We start from the raw sequence: 20208 nt of genomic DNA, 5'->3' as shown, positions 1-20208 counted from the left end.
AACGTGCAACTTTTCAAACTTTGTACAACCTTTCCCGACGATAAATTTAAGTCCAGGCTTTTTCAATAAAAACGGAATACATAAATTTATATACATTGTCATGGGTCATCTGTAAATCTTTTGTTAAACAACACCCTGAAGTACCCCGAAGTTATTAAATAGATACTTGCGTTTCTGAAATAAACAATAAGTATGTAGTTTTCACCAATCTGTTGAAATTTTCATGGACAAATTCGTCCTGTTATATGCAGACCTTTTTTGTTCTCATATTAAGAGAACCCCTACATGAAAAGAAGTCTCTTGCTGTGGTCTTCAATTAATTAATTATATATGTTATATTATTATACATGTAGTTGTTTCTATATATGATTTGCCAAGTCTTTGTTACATGATTTCCATTCAAACTCATTTATATAGGTTTGTAATTTATTTTTATTAGTCTGTGTCTTCTTAATATGTAAGCTGTGTATTTTTGTAAATTTTTATCATCATGATTATCACGAAAAAAACTTTTACATCTTCAAAATTTGATTTTCTTGAGAGACTATTTAAACCAGCCACTTTGATAACTGATACTATGCAGTTCTTTAATATCATATCTACTTTTGCTCAATAAACGCTTGAAAAAGCGATGAGAATTTTTTTTTCCATTATCTATAGTATAACCTCTTTATCTCAATGGGACCAAGAAAAAACTTCGAAATATCCGAGGATTCGAGATTCCCATGGTAAAATGCTTAAAGAAAAAGGGGTTGGGACTCCAAATCACTTCGAAAGTCCATTTTTGATTCCTCGACACCAGGATACAGGCTCAGATCTGTGGTTAGGGATATTGCAAATCATCGGCTTTTTAAATCGCCACGTTTTACAGAAGAAAATGCAGCTAAAACAACCCGTTTTTCCTTAAACTCCAATAATCCAACAAAGGAATTGACGCGGTTAATATATAATATTTTTAATCATTTTTAATCACAAAAGTGCTCAGTCTTGTATTCCACCACATTTCAAGCTGAAGACCACACCTTGTATTTACATCTTACGAACGAACATAACTCGCCCTAACTTCCCGTATCTCGGTAGTTTTCCCGGGACCACTTTTTCATTACATTTAAGTAAATCCATGGAATACTACGATCCATATACTACAACCCTTATAAATGTGGAATGGGGCAATGCATGCATATGCAAAAATTTGTTTTTTTCATATCGTATCTAGTAAAAGAAAAAGTAACTTCATAAAGAAGAGTAGGTTTTTCTTTATGTGAAATATCACTTCAAAGAAATAAACGAGCATTCATATCTTCTTGGATGATGTATTAAGTTGCAGTCTTCACTTAATTATGTCTCCCCGAACGAAGTCGGGCGACATATTGCTATTGTACGCCTAAAAACTGTGTCCGGGAATTTTCTCGTTGATGGCTGGGACAATCTTCCTGAAACTTTTCACGAAAGACGATCACTAGTTGTACTTGTGCAGTGCCGACTTTCAGTTTCAAAATGGCTACCGTTGCCATGGAAACGTACGAAAAGTGACGAATTTTGTCCGGGAGTGTTCTCTCTGGTCCCTTGAACATTCATCATGAAACTTTATAGAAATGATGATCAGTAATTGTAGTTGTGCGATTCGCATTTAAATTTTTCAAATTATCAATTCTTGCCATGGAAACAGAGGAAAAGTGAAAATTCTTTAACTTCACTTTTCGCACTAACTGCTCAAGCAATCATTTCGAAAGCTTAATGGATGATTTCATGCATTGTTGTGATGCTTATCATACGAATAATTTTTGGGTCGAATTAATAAGTACCTGAAAAGGGTTTGTTTACTATTTCCGCTCAGGCAGTATAACATTTTGCAAGCATTGTAATGTGAAGTTTGGCCTACTACAGTGTAAGTTTTGACTTCGTTTATATATTTTTGCATTAAATTTAGTCTGTTGTGAATGTTTATTAGCATCAGGTAAATGCACATATTGTTTACTTGTAAAATTGAGATTGTTGGAACATGCTGGAATTCACCTAATTTCATGTACGTTGTATGCAGATATTTCTCTCATATAGTAACTTTGATAAAGCGAATCTCTTGTGAATGTCGGATCATATAATTGTATTCGAACTTTTTACGGCTGTTTCATACGTGCACAATATTTTTTATCAGTATTATAAATACAACTGAACTGTGTAAATGACATTGTTTATTCAGATTCTTTGTCAAAATTCTTATGATTGTTTTTCTTTAATTTGTAGCCTTTTACCACACAAACACTAACACAAATTCAATACAGTTTACGAATCCATGTGTGTAGTTCATTGTTTTATGGTTAACTGGCTGTGACGTCTACGACTATACCAGCACAATTGTGCCAAAGTGATTTCTAGTTTTAAAAAAATCTGGAATTGGCCGCACAGAGTTACCGTAGAAACCAAACAGAAAAAGGTATTATGCTCACATATGTTTTCAGAGGTGGCTTGGACAATCTTGATGAAACTTTACAGAAATTATAATTGGAAACTCTAGCTGTGCAGTCAACATTCAAATTTTTCTAAATTCCTACCGTTGCCATGGAAACGGACGAAAAGTGAAAATTCTTTAATTTCTATTTTTCTCAATAACTATGCAAGCAATCTTTTGGAAACTTTAAAGATTTATTCCTTCTACTGGATTAAATTGTTTTCCGCAAAGAAATTGGAGAAAGTCCATCGCTTCAGCCACCGGAACGAAGTCGTATTTTGGTTCACCTTAGTTTTGTACTAGAGCGTTCTCGTAGATGGCTTTCAAAATCTTCATGAAACTTTACAAAAATAAAAATCACCAACCCTGGTTGTGCATGGGATATTTTATTTTTTGAAAGTTTGTCGCTGACACCAGGTAGATTTAAGAAAAGTCGCGGTCACGTGACCAATGTATGCTATCAGAAGTGTCTTTTAATCAAAGTACTGAAAGGACTGATACGAGTTGGTGGTTGTCCAAGCTTAGCTAATGGGTATTGCTTTAGTGATGAAAAAATGAAATATCTATTTAGAAACAAAAATTCAAATTTCCATTTGATTTCTGATGTCAATTTCATGACATGATGCAATGCATTTTAAAATCCAGTTAACAGATAATACTTAATGAAATTATATGAAAACGATATTTCTTTTTTTTACAGTATATTTATACATGTACAGGTTATACATTTATTGAGTATTGCTACCCTATTTTAAGAAATGAAATGAACTTGCACAACTATCAAAAAATATATTAAAACCACAATATTTGACATTCCTTATAGTGTATGCAGCAAGTATGTTTTTGAATAATAATACAGATTATTATATAGTCTATAAATAGTCCCTATATATTCTATGCAAACGCAAACAGTTCATAATACTACATATTCACTGGATTTGAAGCCGTATTCACCGGAGGGTCAGTGCACGTGCAGCGGCATTGTGACGTCACAATCATTACCTAACACAACGTTGAAAACAATGGTTGCAACGGCCAGAGCTAGCTGTATGTCTGAGCAGGAAAATTGTTGGGCAAGTCTATCGCAGGATTATTTTCCAAACATTTCGACGTCTTACACACAGCGAAAGGAAAACACGGAAGTTAAAAGTTGTATTTTGGACATTTTTTAAAAATTTTTCCTACTACAGAAGTTCGGTAATGAAAATGCAATCGTCATAGAGCCTTCAATGTCTTATTCATTAAAATAATACACTTTTAGACCATTTCTAATAACGCCAGTTCGGGGCGACATACGCTATTGCTTGCAATAGCAGACTTTCTAGTTTATCTTTCGGCTGCTTTTCATGATATATGTTATACCTGCATAGATATGTGGATTTTAACAGCTGCAAATTATGCATTTGGGTAGCGTCACAGACGTAGCATAGTTTTTAGCTCACCTGAGCTGAAAGCTCAAGTGAGCTTTTCTGATCACCCGTTGTCCGTCGTCCGTCCGTCTGTCCGTCCGTCCGTCTGTAAACTTTTCACATTTTCAACTTCTTCTCAAGAACCACTGGGCCAATTTTAACTAAACTTGGTACAAAGTATCCTTGGGGGAAGGGGAGTTTAAATTGTTAAAATAAAGGGCCAAGTCCCCTTAGAAGGGGAGATAATCAAGAAAAGACAAAAATAGGGTGGGGTCATAAAAAAATCTTCTTCTCAAGAACCACTGGGCCAGAAAAGCTGAAACTTATATGGAAGCATCCTGGGATAGTGTAGATTCTAAATTGTTAAAATCATGACCCCCGGGGGTAGGGCGGGGCCACAATAGGGAATCCAAGTTTAACATTGAAATATATAGGAAAAATCTTGAAAAATCTTCTTCTCAAGAACCACTGGGCCAGAAAAGCTGAAACTTATATGGAAGCATCCTGGGATAGTGTAGATTCTAAATTGTTAAAATCATGACCCCCGGGGGTAGGGCGGGGCCACAATAGGGAATCCAAGTTTTACATTGAAATATATAGGAAAAATCTTGAAAAATCTTCTTCTCAAGAACCACTGGGCCAGAAAAGCTGAAACTTATGTGGAAGCATCCTGGGGTAGTGTAGATTCTAATTTGTTAAAATCATGACCCCCGGGGGTAGGGCGGGGCCACAATAGGAAATACAATTTTTACATTGAAATATATAGGAGAAATCTTTAAAAATCTTCTTCTCAAGAACCACTGAGCCAGAAAAACTGAAACTTATGTGGAAGCATCCTGGGGTAGTGTAGATTCTAAATTGTTAAAATCATGACCCCCGGGGGTAGGGCGGGGCCACAATAGGGAATCCAAATTTTACATTGAAATATATAGGAAAAATCTTGAAAAATCTTCTTCTTAAGAACCACTGAGCCAGAAAAGCTGAAACTTATGTGGAAGCATCCTGGGATAGTGTAGATTCTAAATTGTTTAAATCATGACCCCCGGGGGTAGGGCGGGGCCACAATAGGGAATACAAGTTTTACATTGAAATATATAGGCAAGAGCTACTGGGCCAGAAAAGCTGAAACTTATGTGGAAGCATCCTCAAGTAGTGTACACTCTAAATTGTTCAAATCATGACCCCGGGGATGGGGGGGCACAATAGGGAATCCCAAGTTTCACATTGAAATATACAGGAAAAATCTTTAAAAATCTTCTCAAGAACCACTGGACCAGAAAAACTGAAACTTATGTGGAAGCATCCTGGGGTAGTGTAGATTCTAAATTGTTCAAATCATGGCCCCTGGGGGTAGGGCGGGGCCACAATAGGTATTACAATGGGGGAAGTCTGGTAATGAACAGCATGGCCAAAGTTACTCAGGTGAGCGATGTGGCCCATGGGCCTCTTGTTTTTAAAAGGGGGGGGGGGGCAGCCAGAGAAAAAAAAATCAATTTACCTAAAAAAAAAAATCTGACAAGCAAAAAAAAAACAAACCTTCTTTCGTTGCGAATTTTTTTTTCATACATTACTACATTAGCCTTATTTGACTGCACTGCAACAAAGGGGGTGGGCAACAATGAAAATTTCAATGAACATTTCCAACGGTAAAAAGTAATGTGTGGAAAAGGTGGGGGCAGGCCCCTCTGATGCTACATGTCTGTGGGTGGTGTATATTTATTAAATTTTCTTTGTACTCAAGCTATAGACCATTATGTAATTGCTTGTTAAGCATGCATTATTCGTCAGAATATAAATTACAAGATACACTGTATACGTGAATGGTAACTTTGACCCCGCATGCAGAGTAATTTCGACCAAAGCTCTAGTGTAAAGAAGAAAAAACTATAGTCGAAATTATAACTTGCGTCAATCATAGATTTATTCAAGAATACTGACAAAAAGATACTGTAGTTCTCAAATGTGAATAATTTGAAGACATCAAGTGCATGACGCTGATTCACTGAGTTGTCAAGGCATGCTTCAAATGTACAGTCGCGTGCCATAAATGAGTTAGCAAAATGGCCGCTTAAGTAATTTGGTAAACAATAAATCTAAAATAAAAAGGGTTTTATAAACTAACCACGAAGTATCTGTATCAGATTTTCGGTATAAAAACTCGTACGACTTAATAATTTTTAAAACTGCAAATAAAATTGAATTATTCCCCTTTGGTAAACAATCATCGTCTGCTTAGCGACATGGCACCCCATGGCAAAGAGTTGACGACAGAGAAAAAAGAAATTATTCTACAGATGTCTGACGAGGGGTATTCAAGCTACAAAATACAGGATGTAATAGGAATACATGCAAGAACCATTCAGAAATTTCTGAAACGTGTGCGTCAAAGAGGAAGTATTGAAAATTTACCACGAAGTGGAAGGAGAAGAAAAACGACAGTGCGCGATGACAGATGTCTAATTTTTTATTTTCTCATTTGTTGACATCAACAAATTATGAAAAATATTGATCCACTCCTCTGTTTCCCTTAACTGCGCGTCCAGCAAGTCGGTGACGTCATACACGATCTGTTAGTACAGCAAGATCATATTCGGTGAACACAGGGGCGGTATTATTATGTAAAAACAGGTCATAATTAGTATATGATGAAATATTTTGAGAAACGGGGAACACAAAAATTATTTTTGCGTGGCTGATGGCGGAAATCTTATGTAGGTGTATCTTATTTCGCTTATTTAGCTTACGTGTGACGTCATAGTTGGTTTTTTTTTCCCATTCGGCAAACCTCGGCTGATTCCGTCACCTTCATCAAACCTCGGCTGTACGAGGAAACTTGATATGCGTCTCCGCTTAACATTTGTGATAAGGCTGCCTGTTTACCGCTTAGGAAAAACGTAACGCTTTGAAAACGATAATAAACATGCATCTGATATACGATGAAAATTTTCAAAAGCATACAGATTACACTAAGAATAACACTTACCAAGAAAAATGCACTTAGTTTCTTTACATAATCACATGTTCTTGCAATGTAATTGTTTATCTCCTCGCACTAAAGAGTTCCTCTATGGTCTATTTTCATTTAGAACTATCAAAAGTACTTAAAAGCCAGAGTAGAGGTTCAGTATCACATAAAAGACAAGAAAACATTGATGTTACCATCAATTGTCGCCCGGGAAATAAATAAAGTAAACAATGGAAATGAGTCTTGATCATCAATTGAAACCGCTTCGATATGTGTGAAAAAGGCATGCGTCTAAATGATGGAGACGATGGTAGAGACTATTTTGAAAACTTATAGTCGGATGAAAATCGAACAAAAACGATTCCCTTTTAAACTTTATCAATTCCTCAAGTAAATGTTGGCTGCATAAAATATAATTTGAAACCAGACACATGCATCACCTATTTTCAAAAATGTCTTTCACTTTAAGATTTAAGAACTGTGTAAAGTACGTTTTTACGTTTTTATGCGATAAGTAAAATTCGATGTTCTAAAAAAAGGGGCCTGTCGTTTTTTCGATAGTAAATGATAAGCAACTTTATATATTATATATGAAAAACATATATATTTTTACAGATTCACTTTATGGAAGAAAATATATTGTGTATCTCGTAATTTATAAAGGGAAAGAACATTCTGATTAACAATCTTTTTAATGTTTAGAAAACCTTTAATTCTGAATAACTTCTCCCACCTCAATCCCCATATACCAACACTTAAACTTATATGTATAGAGCAGCCCGGTCCTCCGGGCTGCAAAAACAGACTGTAGGAACTCTTTAGTGCGAGGAGATAAACAATTACGTCAGGGGAGCCATATTTTGAACGGAGATTTTAGTGAATGTTTTTATGTTGGGATTTATATGCCTAGACGGTAAGCAATGTGAAAATAATAGTGACAGAGAGTTAATTAAACAACTAAATGACTTAATTGAAGCGAACGACAGTGTCGCCTAGGTGAATAATTCTTGATATAGCCGGCCGAAGTTGGGGCTGAATTCCCAGACATGAATTATGAAGGACTGTCCCGAGATTCGGTGGGCGTCAGACCAAATATCTAGCCCAGCCGAATCTCCATCGAGATAACAGAATTTTCACCCTCAGTTATTATTTCTATAATATTATTTTGTCGGCGCTTTTGTTCCAAATTTCAAAAGTATGGGGTGCATTTTTCTCCATATTTAATCCAGATAGCTCTAGACCTGATATATGCACCTTGTGATTTTTTTTCTCATAAATTTCGTTTAATTCTTTTTCAAACTTCTGTTTTTCTTTGTTATTTATTTCATGAGAAGGTCGATTTTTCAATGTCTCTAATTTTTCTTTCTCTAGTTTTAACTTTGTGTTTCAGGCAGCTAAATTTTGGTTGAGAAAAATCTATTGAGAATTTTTTTAAATTAAATATTTTATGGTCTCCCATCGTTCAAGTGGAATATCAATATCTTTTATTTCTAAGTCTTTTTCCTTCAGCAATTTTTAAGTTGAAAATAGTATTCTTTATCTACTAAATGGGACGTGTTCATTTTCAAGTACCCTGTCCCTCTTTTATGTATATTTAATATGAAATCTATTCTCAGTCCAAGATGATCACTCATTCTGACTTTTGGACAATTTGTGAGAGTCACTGAATCAACAGAAAGAAGAAAGTTATCTGAAATCAAAATTATTTGACTACTTTATTGCTACACTAGGTGTGTGTTGTGCATTGCACCATGTGATCCTGGTTTATTTTCATTTAGATGAAATGTATGGAGATAACGAACAGTAATCAAGCTCAAAAGTCCATTAAACAATACAAATTTTGGAGCAGAGCAAACCTCTAAAACATCAGAGGTGGGATCAGGTGCCATGGAGGAGTGAGCATTCCCTGCTGACCGGTCACACCCGCCGTGTGCTCCTTGTCATGATCGGGAAATAACGGAAAAATCCTTCGACAATTAAGATTTCTCCATATATCAATAAAGTGAAAATGTCTAATTAAGGAGGAGAATCGATGTCTACTCGTGTCAAAACATTGATTTTTTTTCTTCGTCTAGTTTACAGTTGAAATCTCCGCCGATAAACAAATTATCCATATTGAAAGCAAATTTTCTTATCAACGATTTGGTTGTTATTATAATAGAGAATCCCTTTCTGTCTAGCACCCTATCTGGGTTCACAAAACAATACAATTTGTCCTTAATTCTAATATTAAGTATAATCTTCCGACCATCAGATGATCTATGACTGTCACAATTAATAAATTCAAAAGGAAAACTAATAATCTATCGACATATTTTTAAACAGTTGATAAAAAAGAGTGCAATGTATACGTTATCACAAGCTATGGTTTTTGGTAACTTTTTGAGTCTGGGTTAAGCGAACAGTGTCTTAAACTGCATGGAAAGCATTTTATTCTGAACTATTATGTTTCAGTGCGATTTTTCAAAGTGAAGTCTCAGCAATTGTTCAAAGGGTTTTGTTTAATATTCTTTTCACTGCATGACACAATTCTAAGTAATCTTGCGGCCTCTATCCAGGTAAAAAGCTTAGGCTTTTGTACAAAAGTTAACTTTGGTCTGTTTATACATTATTTATTGTGTGGTTTTTTCTCTTTCTTTTCTTGTTTTCCTTTTTACAGGAGAAAAGTATTCTCTTCTATATAATTGTCAATCAAATAAAAAATCAAATTAAATTATACTTGTACACTTAAAGAACTTTTTTTTTCTTTCTATTACTACGATGTATATGTGGTAGACCATACATGTATGTATATATGTTTTTTATTTTGGCAATTTTACAAAATGTTGTATTAGGAGAAGACTATCTAAGTTTCTGAACTTGTGTCCGATTCTTTTGACTTTGTCAATAAAATATGTTCAATTCAATTCATATAATTGTGTGTATTTTTATTTATTTTAACGGACGAATAGTTGTGGGTGTCTTTATTTGTTCTACCTACGTATTTTAAATCTATTTGTTTAAGTCATCTGGAAAAAAATTGAGATGAAATCTTATAAAGTGCCCATTACGAAGTACATGATCAGACAATCAGAGTGTGTCTCATATTATTATTCTTTAACAAATTGTAACGTTCTTTATACGATACTCCCAGCACAGATACGAGGGGTGATGAAAAAGTTCGCGAATTATCTCTAGTCTATATTTACAAACCACAGTTCAGACCAGAATGAAATTTGGCATACATATAGTCATACACATTTTCTATAAAAAGCATATCATATGTAATGTTGTGTTCCATGCTTGTGACGTCACAATGTGAAAATGATGTCAATATGACATCTGATACATAAATCCATTCTGACAAAGTGTCAAGGTCATTTAATCTTTTGATTGTGTACTTCCAACTATTTGGTTATTTAAAAACATCATTCGACTATTTACTTAGACCCTCAGATTTTTATAGATTGCCGCCGAGGAAATTTCTTAAATTAATGCTGACAAAATCAGATAATTCGTTTTCAAAAGTTAAGCTAAAAATATGCTTAAGAGAACAACTCTGAATATCATTTTATGATTTTGAGCTTCAAACTTTTATGAGTGTTCCATATCTCTTAAAGGATAATACTCTATAAGGTAATTTTCTAGCCTGCGATAAAATCACTTAAAAATGAGACTCATGTACTTTAATCATTCTATTTTATAACTCTAATGTTTGTGGTTTGTTTTTCAGTGACCCAAGTCACATGATTCAGAGATCACAAATGGCGATCAAATAAAGAAAAATTAAGGGTAGGTCTATTGACATCAATTTTCTATGCACGTTTCTAAACATTGTTTATTCATGTCGGAAAAATATCAGACTTAAATAATAATGCAAAGATTGTTTAATTAAAGGCTTACAATATTTATTTTATGACATGGACTTTGATGCATTCACATTTTGCATACATATGTGTATTTTGAATACTATAAGTCTTTACAAAATGCACACCGTATGATGTTGAAAAGTGTTTAATTAGCATTCAGTTTAAAGTATTATCTTAAATATGTTTATAATGTAATTGTGTATTGTTTCTATAGATGTGATACATATATTACGCATAATATGCCCTTGTAGGAAATGAGGTTTTGAAGTTTGTATTGAACTATAAAAGTTGTGTTTCAAATGTTAAAAGCTGTGCATGGATTTTGTTCTTGATTAAATAAAAATTAAGTTGTAAATACTTGTAATAAATAAAAGAAATTTTAGATTTGCAAAAATAAAGAATCCATTAATGTACCGGATGAAAATATTAATGCAAGTGCATGTTTGTTTTCATATGAATTGTCAGTACATAAAATTCAGAACGGTTGTATTAAAAACTTATGCATCTAAGTAAAATGGAATAACATAGTGAGAATTGCTTTGATTTCATTTAAATACAATCGTAAAACAATATAACTAATTAAAAAAAGCTATTTTAAGTATAATACACACATGTATTTATAAAATTCAAGTTCATCTCCCCACCCCCTCAAACTTTTCTAACGGCACTTCATAAAAACGGGAAAGATTATATACAGTTCCTTTCACTACGCATATAAGAAGTTTTAGTATATCCATGGACAAGTAGAGTTCTACAATATCCCTACATAATCCTAGGTACAACTGGGCCCTAAGGTTGTGACTCTCTTCACACTTTTGAAACCCACGGGTTAAATTCTCTTTTCCAGTGCAGCGTCAAAAACTAGGGTGTTTAAAACGAGTATAGTGACTGTTCCTTTGCCAAGTTCTTAGCTTTAAAAGGAAAAGTCATGGGCTTTGGGGGTATTACCTTACAAAATGAGGTCCCGTTCCACGGTAGACGTTGGTCATAATGAAACACCATGCAAAACTGTGACATTTCACCTTAAGCGGATGATCTCTTTATCTTGGTGAAAATTTCTAAAATGGCGTAAAACATCATTAAATAACTGGTTACCCTTAGTTTTAATTTTCTAAGACAGAACTGTTGTTCTCGTAGCATATAATGGTGCTACAAATATACATGTACATGTAGCTATGTATTCTGAAATCCGTTTTGATTGAGTCCTCTCATCACCCAGTTAACAAAATACATGGGTCCTATGTCACACATATGGAAGAAATTTGAGTGTCCTTCTAAAAGATCGATGCGAAAATTCTCATCATGAAACCATCCCATCAGTAATTCCCTATTTATAAAAGTTACATGGTACAGATATGCAATACTCCTAAGGAAATACAAATACAAAGAAGTGGCATAGATAAACTAAACTATATTTAAATAATAATAATAGTAATTATAATAATAATGATAATAATAATAATAAATAACTTGCATTCAAGCCATATAGTTTTTAAAAAAGTTTTTTCCTTCATTTCTAGCAGACAGTTCTTCAAGAGTAATTTAAAAACATCCGGTCTTTGATTTTGAATTTTTAGTAAAAAGTTGACATTTTTTTTTTAGGAAAAATGCATGGCCTATACTAATTCCCTGTCAATTAACAGAAAAGAGTACTCAAACTGAAAGTTTATAGGAAAAATAATCTACATCTACATCTTTCATTGTGTGTAATTAGCTTTTCCTGCAAAAATCGTAAAAACGAGGAGAAACTTTTTATTTCCGTGCCATAACCACCTTTAACCTTGTTCATAAGTTGGTAGTAAGCTCTTATATTTATAAGACGTTTACATGCAAATTTTGGTGTTGGTTAAAGGTGGTTATGACATATGTAAGAGTTGCCTAACACACACACCCTCCTTAGTTTTCTCATTACCCTAATGCTAACACGTACCGATAGTACATTATTTTGTTACCCTCTATCATAACAAATACCTTTGCATCGTTAACCAATCAACATACTTCATTGAATTGGAACATTAGCCTATTGGTTCATGCAGTTTTTAAGGGTAAATTTGAAGTTAATTGTAGGCCGCAAAACGGCCTTCTTCAAAGCCATTTTTGCAAATTCTGAAGGAATAACAAATTTGGGGTGTACGGATAGGGATAAAAAGGCGGAGGGACAGACACTGTTTCAGTGTTAAGCTGGATTGTGTCTGTCTCTGGTGGCATTTTATACAGGTAAGATCATTTTGAAGACTTGCGTGTAACTGTAAAATTATTAAATTTTTAAATGGTCCATTTTATTTACAGGTTAAAATATTTTATATTATAAGCAGTAATGTTTATCATAATGTTTAGAATATTGTGAGATTGTGAGATTGTTTAATAATAATAAAGACTGGTAAGCTAGATTGTGTCTGTCTGGTTATATTTTATACAGGTAACATCTTCACTCCCCAACACCTGTAAGCCGCTCTGGTCAGGAAGGTCCTCGTATATTCCTCGAGATGATAATCCTTTTTGTCATGATGAATAGACAACCAAGTCGCGAAAGGTCAATCATGTGTATAAGTTATCCACAGGGAATAAAAAACTAAAGACTATGCTAAAATTTTAACATGAATTCTAAAGTGCAGTTAAAAAGTAAAGAGGATTGAATGGCACATTTATGTGTTTAAATTCAAATAACAAATTTAAGGTTATAATTGCAAATTTTGATAGCGAACATGGTAGGGAATGTGGAAGCTCATCTGGAGCGTATCAGTATGAATGCGCTAGAGAAAGTTACATCATTATAGTGGTAGAGACGAGTTGTCTCTTCTCTATTGAATTTATACCGGTAAGATAATTTGCATACTTGCGCATTTTTTAGGTATAAAGGTTAACAGTTTCAGATTGCTCATTTCATTTAAAGGCTAGTGATTTTTTATGATATTTATGATAATGTTTCTTTCAATGTTTATTATATTGTGTGTATTTGTTAATTATAATGATGGATTGTTAAAAATCAATAAAGAGTGGTCGAGACGATTTGTGTCTCTTCTATTGCATTTATACACGTTGGGTAAAACGGTCATTCCCATAACCTGAGAACGAGCCAGTAGCCAAAGAGGGAAAATTAAATTGTCAGATAAAAGGAGAATCTCGGGCACCACAATAACATAAATCAAAGTACTGAAATTACTCAAAGCCGAAATGTATGGAAAGCCATAGGGGACCCCCATGTCATGTTCTATATATTTCATTGTAAATCAATCCTGGCCGGTCAGGGTGGTAATCATGACCATGTCAAGATTTCAAACATGACCAAGCCATGATTTTCATCATCTTAACCAAGTCAGGATTGATAACATGACCAACTTATCTTGGCCAAGTCAAGATTTATAACATGGCCATCCTATCTTGGCCGCGGTCATCATACAACATGGCCATCCTATCTTGGCCAAGTCAAGATTTATAACATGGCCATGCTATCTTGGCCAAGTCAGGATTGATAACATGGCCATCCTATCTTGGCCGGTCATCATATAACATGGCCATGCTATCTTGGCCAAGTCAGGATTGATAACATGGCCATCCTATCTTGGCCGGTCATCATATAACATGGCCATCCTATCTTGGCCAAGTCAAGATTTATAACATGGCCATGCTATCTTGACCAAGTCAGGATTGATAACATGACCATCCCATCCTGGCCAAGTCAAGATAACATGACCACCCTATCTTGACCAGGTCATGATTTAATCTTGACCAAGTCAGGATTGATAACATGGTCATCCTATCTTGGCCGGGTCATGATTCAATGTTGACCAAGTCAGAATTGACAACATATGCCCATCCTATCTTGGTCGGCCAGGATTGCATTGCGCCAGGATATATTACTTCCAAACGCAGCCAAGATTTCTTCAAGCGTCAATCCTGGCCAAGTCAGGATGTATTTCTTCAAACGCAGCCAAGATTTCTTCAAGCGTCAATCCTGGCCTTGCGCCAGGATGTATGACTTCCAAACGCAGTCATGATTTATTCAAGCGTCAATCCTGGACAAGTCATGATGTATTTCTTCAAACGCAGTCAAGATTTGAAGTCATGATTGCATTGCGCCAGGATGTATGACTTCCAAACACAGTCATGATTCGCTTTTGTATGATAATATGTAAGCGCTTCCCTAACACTGAAAAACCGCTAAAATGTGTATTGGGTTTCCAGCCTTCCCGTTCATCTCAGCTGGCAAGTAAGGTAAGTTCAGTGGTTTTTCATTATAAATCTTTATGAATAGCTTAGTTTGCTGTTCTAAATATTTATTTTACGCAATGGTTATTTGGAATAAATCGTATGAACAGCATATTCCAACAATCTAAGACATTCAGCAGATTTCATCGAGGAAATTCGAATTTGTCTATCGACACGTTTGTTACACAATTGAAATAAACGGCTCTTTAATTTTTTTATGCAGTTACGAACATAAAGAAATATGGTATTTTAGTTGCATTTAGAATCAAGTTGTTTTACAATACATTCCAAAGAAATTTGCTTACTCTCATTCAAATATATAGAACTTTGGGGCTAAATTGGAAGGGGGCTTCATCCTGTTATATACGGATAAATTACAACACTTACTGCATTATATTTTGCAATTTAAAATTTAAACATATCATTTAATATATACATTTTTTTTTCTTTTTAGTACCAAGTAACAGCTAGTGATTTGTGTGTACTGAACCATCAACATATTAAACTGTCCAAGACTGGTGATAGATATGTAGGTAGGTTTTCCTTTACTTCATGTAATTTTGGGCAAATACATTAATCTTGAATTTTATAATTATGTCTTTTTATGAAAAGATGCTTTTAATACATGTATTCCTATTAATTAAAAAAATAATTATAGTAGCAAACAATGTTTTTGCAACTTCTTGTATTGAAAAAAATATAGTTTCTTGAAAATTTAAATATACATGTACATGTATCCTTTTATATTATTTGCAGATACACATATATATGACTTATGCATGTATATTACAAATGTATTAATTATTAATAGTATTTTAGATTGACGCATGCTGACTGGGGGTTATGAGTATGGATAACCATTTTGCAGAATTAGGAATGTGCAGCTGAAAGTGGTACACTTCATTTACAAGCATTTCAAATTTATAATTGTCTATATCCACTTTCTATTTGTTTTAACAAAAAGGAAACCAGCAATCATACATAATGGAATTACTTATACAGATATATATGTTTTCCAATGTCAAGGTCAAAGACCAAAGGCCAAGACTGATGTCAGCTTGAAAGAAACTACTCTGTGTATTGGATTTGCAAGATAAAAGATGATGAATTAAAGCACCAGTTTCAAGTCCAAAGGTCAGTACAGTAAAACACAGTTAATGTGAACATGCTTACAATGAATTGATGCTTACAGCGAATTGATTTTCATTGTCCTTGGCTTTAAATCACATTGTGGAACTTAGCAGATATAACAAATAATGTTTGTAATGAAGTTAACAACTTGCATTGAATTTCATAATTTTTTAATTTACATATGAAGTTACAAGATGATAATCACAGAAGTTTTTATTTATATTGCTTATCATGTATTGTTTCTTCTTATTCGAAGATCAAAAAGCACCATTTAGGTCAAGGTCAACTCCAAATATTGGTTAAAACCTAATTTGTACCAACAACTGAATCCAGAAGAGGGCAGTCTTGATAGGACACCCATAAAAGAGCTAAACAGGTATAGTTTACCAATTTCAAGTTCAAAAGTTTGTACATTTATCATGCCCCTCTTTGAAGAAGGGAGGGCATATTGCTTTGCTGCTGTCTTCTGGTCGGTCAGTCAATCTGTCTGTCTGTCGGTCCACCAACAGTTTCCATTCATTTTCTTCGCAGAGGTTGCACATACTGAAATGAAATTTGGTATACAGATTTATCATATGAATATCTAGGTCAGGTTCTGTTTTGGGTACGATCGAGCAATTGTTGACAGAGTTATGCCCCTCGAACTTAGAAAAGTTCCAAGTATGTGCAGTTTCTATTCATTTTCTTCGCAGAGGTTGGACATACTGAAATGAAATTTGCCATATAGATTTATCATAAGAATATCTAGGTCAATCTCTGTTTTGGGTATGATCGAGCAATTTTTGACAGAGTTATACCCCTTGGACTTAGCTTTCTGTTCATTATCTCTGCAAAGGTTGTACAAATAAATTACTGATATATCATGAGAAACATGTTTTTGCCAAAGGTGTGATGTAGAAGATTGGTTGATGCATCTCAGATAGTACCGGTAGATGACCCCTATTGATTTTAAGTTCAAAAGGTCAATTTCATTTCAATGTACACTGCCCATAACGTATACTGCCCATAATAAAGGCTTTTGCACCCCGTAGCATAATGTATGTCCGAGGGGGGGGGGGCATAAGTGTTTCACAAACATCTCTTTTAGATTTAGGTATAAGGGGCCTGTTTTACAAAACAACTAAAGACTAAGACCAGAGACATACAAGCAAAACACAGCGATTCACAACTCAGCCATTATTAACTCACCTGAGCCAATGGCTCAAGTGAACTTTTCGGATCAAAATTTTTCCATGGTCTGTCGTTGTCATCAATAACTTTTATACAAATTCATCCCATTCCCAACAATCACTGGACCAATTTAAATTAAATTTGGTACAGAGTGTGACTGGGTGAAGTAAATTAAAGTTTGATCAAACAAGAGGCCCATGGGCCACATCACTCACCTGAGCACATAAGCTAGGGAAAAAAAGCAAAAATCAGTAATTTATAAGGGGGGGGGGGGGGCTTGATGATGCTTCTGTATCAATATAACATATAGCTTTGCTGTTCTTGAGCACAAGATTTCTTCCTACATATTCATTTGTACAAATTTGATCTCCCATTGTGGCCCCACCCTAACCCCGGGAGCCTTCATTTGAACAAATTTGATTCTACACTACCTGAGGATGCCTCCATATCAATATGACTAATCATGGCTTTTCTGTTCTTGAGAAAAAGATTTTTTTCCTATATATTCCTATGCAAAACTTTGACCCCCCATTGTGGCCCCACCCTACCCTCAGGGGGTTATGATTTGAACAAACTTGAATTTACACTACCTGATGATGCTTCCATATAAATATGACCTATCATGGCTTTTTTGTTCTTACGAAGAAATTTTTAAAGATATTTTCCTATAGATTTCTAAGTAAAACTTTTATCCCCCATTGTGGCCCCATCCTACCCCTGGGGGTCATGATACACAGATAGTGTAGATTCAAGTTTGTTCAAATCATAACCTCCGGGAATAGGCTTGCACTGCAGTTAGTGATCAATTTAGATTTTACTTGGGATTATATCTAAAAAAAGAATCTGCTGATGAACATGAAGGGCCACAAATATGCAGGTGGGTGTTGTGGCCAATGAGCCCCTTTTTTTTACTTTGACCTTTGTTATGTAATAAGTATATGTGTTAACTGCAATCAAACTTTTACATCTAAAAGCAATATTTTTAGGAATAAAACACAGGATATTTGGTTAGAGAATATGAAGGCTTCAAGAGTATGACATAAAATCAGCTGTAAAGTAGCAAACTGGAGATAACAATGGCATTTATTCTGTGGATAATTTAATTGCTCCTTTTATAGTCATGCATTGTGCATGGACCCACAAATTTTTTTCCAGGGGAGGCACACCTACTAAAAATGCCTTTCAAAAAAATTGACTACCTAACTATACAAAGTTGGTAATTTTGAACACTCCGGGGGGGAGGGTGTTCTAGACTCCCCCTGGATCCATGCATGATTTATAACTTGTATTTTTTCATTAATTACTTGTACATATTGTATGAAAGGTTATCAATAGTTACTATAGGTGACATACAAGCTGATACATTAATATGTAAATCCTTCAGTTGAAATCAAAATGCCAGTTAGACTAAAGATGATACATGTATGTAGATGATTGGGTTTTTTTTCAGGATTGATGTGGAAGCCCGGATGCTTAGCTGTGCCACTGAGTTCATTTCCTGTGGATGTTGTGTGCTTGGTGCATTGCAATAAGGACATATAACCCATAGAATTCACTTGAATAATATGGAAAGAGATTGCTTTGGCAAAACTCATTTTATATATTTTAGAATAACTTTGTCAAAGATCAAGTTTGTTTGGATGACATTCTGATGCAACAACATATTTTTATGCATAAAATCTTGTTATTTACTTGAATGGTCAAAGGATCAAGACAGTTGATATGAGTTTGAATGAAGCACATTTACTTTGGTATTTGTTAAGTTAATTGGAATATTTTCACTTTGTATAATAGGTTGACAAATGTAGATTTTATTCTCAGTCAAGATTGATCTTTAAGTTTTACATCCAAACAATAAACTCTTTTGTTTTGGACAAAAAAATTATTTAAACATACAGACTGTATTCTGAAGACAAATGCAAAGAAACAATTATAGATTGTTAATTAAGGATAAATAACACAAACTTTTTTTCCCCAAAATTCAGATATCTTTGCTAAATTAGGTGCCTTTCTCACTTTGGAATTAATATTTGTATAGTTAAACAACTTAATGTTTGGCCAAGGTACATTATTTGGCAAAAAGTGCAAAAATGCAACTTTACAGTTCAATATGTTTTTTTGATAAGTTTATAAAATGTATTCAGTTTTCTTGCTTCAAAGTTTCTGGGGACATTTTCAAGAGTCTATTTTTACATTCTACTAAATTAAAATTTATTAATTACATTTCCATTGAAAGAAATATTGAAAAAATACCAGTGTAACTCTTCTGTGTGGAAGATAAGAAAATTTGTTTGTGGTGTGTATCTTTATTAATGTCAGTTGCTCAAATTCAAAAGGTCTAGATTATAAAAATGAAAATAATGTGGGGCCTTGTATGTCTGTCCATTTTTTAAATTATACATGTTTAAGGCCATATAATATATATGATTCATATTTGGTCAGTATTTGAAAATTTATTTGGGGAATGAATGAGCATAAACATTTTACTAAAGTGCTAACAATTTTTTCACATATTTTAATTTTAATATTGAATATACATGTACATGCTCAGTCTGATCTATGTTTCATGTATCTTTTCACAAAATTATGAACACTCCAAATAAATTAATGTTTTCACTCTATTCTTTTTCCATGCAGACATTTGTTAGGTCACCTGAGTCACTCAGGTGACCTTTTGCAATCTGTTTTTGTCCGTTGCCGTTCGTTGGTTGAAACTTTTGAACATTTTCAAATTCTTCTCTGGAACCGTTGAACCAATTTCATCAAATTCATCTTTGGACAAAGGGGGACAAAAATTGTGAATTTCATGATCCCCGCCCCCATTGGGCCTGAGGGGACCAAAACCATTAAAATTAATGCAATTTTCAAAAATCTTCTCTACTCCTAAACATCAAGCATTCAAATTGTTTTCGTGATTATAACATACTATGAGCCCTTTACCTTTGCCTCTTCCAAAATTGTGAATTTAATTTCCCCTGGCTCAGGGGTTCTAGTGTTAAGGTGGGGCTCTATTGATTGTATAGTAAA

At 34.2% G+C, this 20208-nt stretch overlaps 1 protein-coding gene and 2 long non-coding RNA genes across 4 annotated transcripts in view; all 3 read left to right on the top strand.

The window, feature by feature from the left end:
• LOC133205042 (uncharacterized) overlaps positions 1-20208 on the top strand; it is a 202746-nt gene that overhangs the window by 64173 nt on the left and 118365 nt on the right. The gene's annotated exons all lie outside the window — the stretch shown is intronic.
• Positions 14502-15721, top strand: LOC133206104 (uncharacterized). Of its 2 annotated transcripts, none has more exons than XR_009723702.1 (3): positions 14502-14886; positions 15335-15413; positions 15700-15721. It is a non-coding gene; the product is annotated as an uncharacterized LOC133206104 (long non-coding RNA). The 2 variants fall into 2 exon arrangements; XR_009723701.1 differs by having other exon boundaries at positions 15692-15720.
• On the top strand, positions 15725-19672 carry LOC133206103 (uncharacterized). The gene is made up of 4 exons (XR_009723700.1): positions 15725-15773; positions 15907-16014; positions 16268-16387; positions 18632-19672. It is a non-coding gene; the product is annotated as an uncharacterized LOC133206103 (long non-coding RNA).

Source organism: Saccostrea echinata, unplaced genomic scaffold, assembly GCF_033153115.1.
Source record: "Saccostrea echinata isolate AGI-Se365-2 ecotype Australia unplaced genomic scaffold, CSIRO_AGI_Sech_v1 ptg000054l, whole genome shotgun sequence".
NCBI classification, from domain to species: domain Eukaryota; kingdom Metazoa; phylum Mollusca; class Bivalvia; order Ostreida; family Ostreidae; genus Saccostrea; species Saccostrea echinata.
Note: the sequence above shows the minus strand (reverse complement) of the source record. Positions and strands in the feature narration are given on the sequence as shown.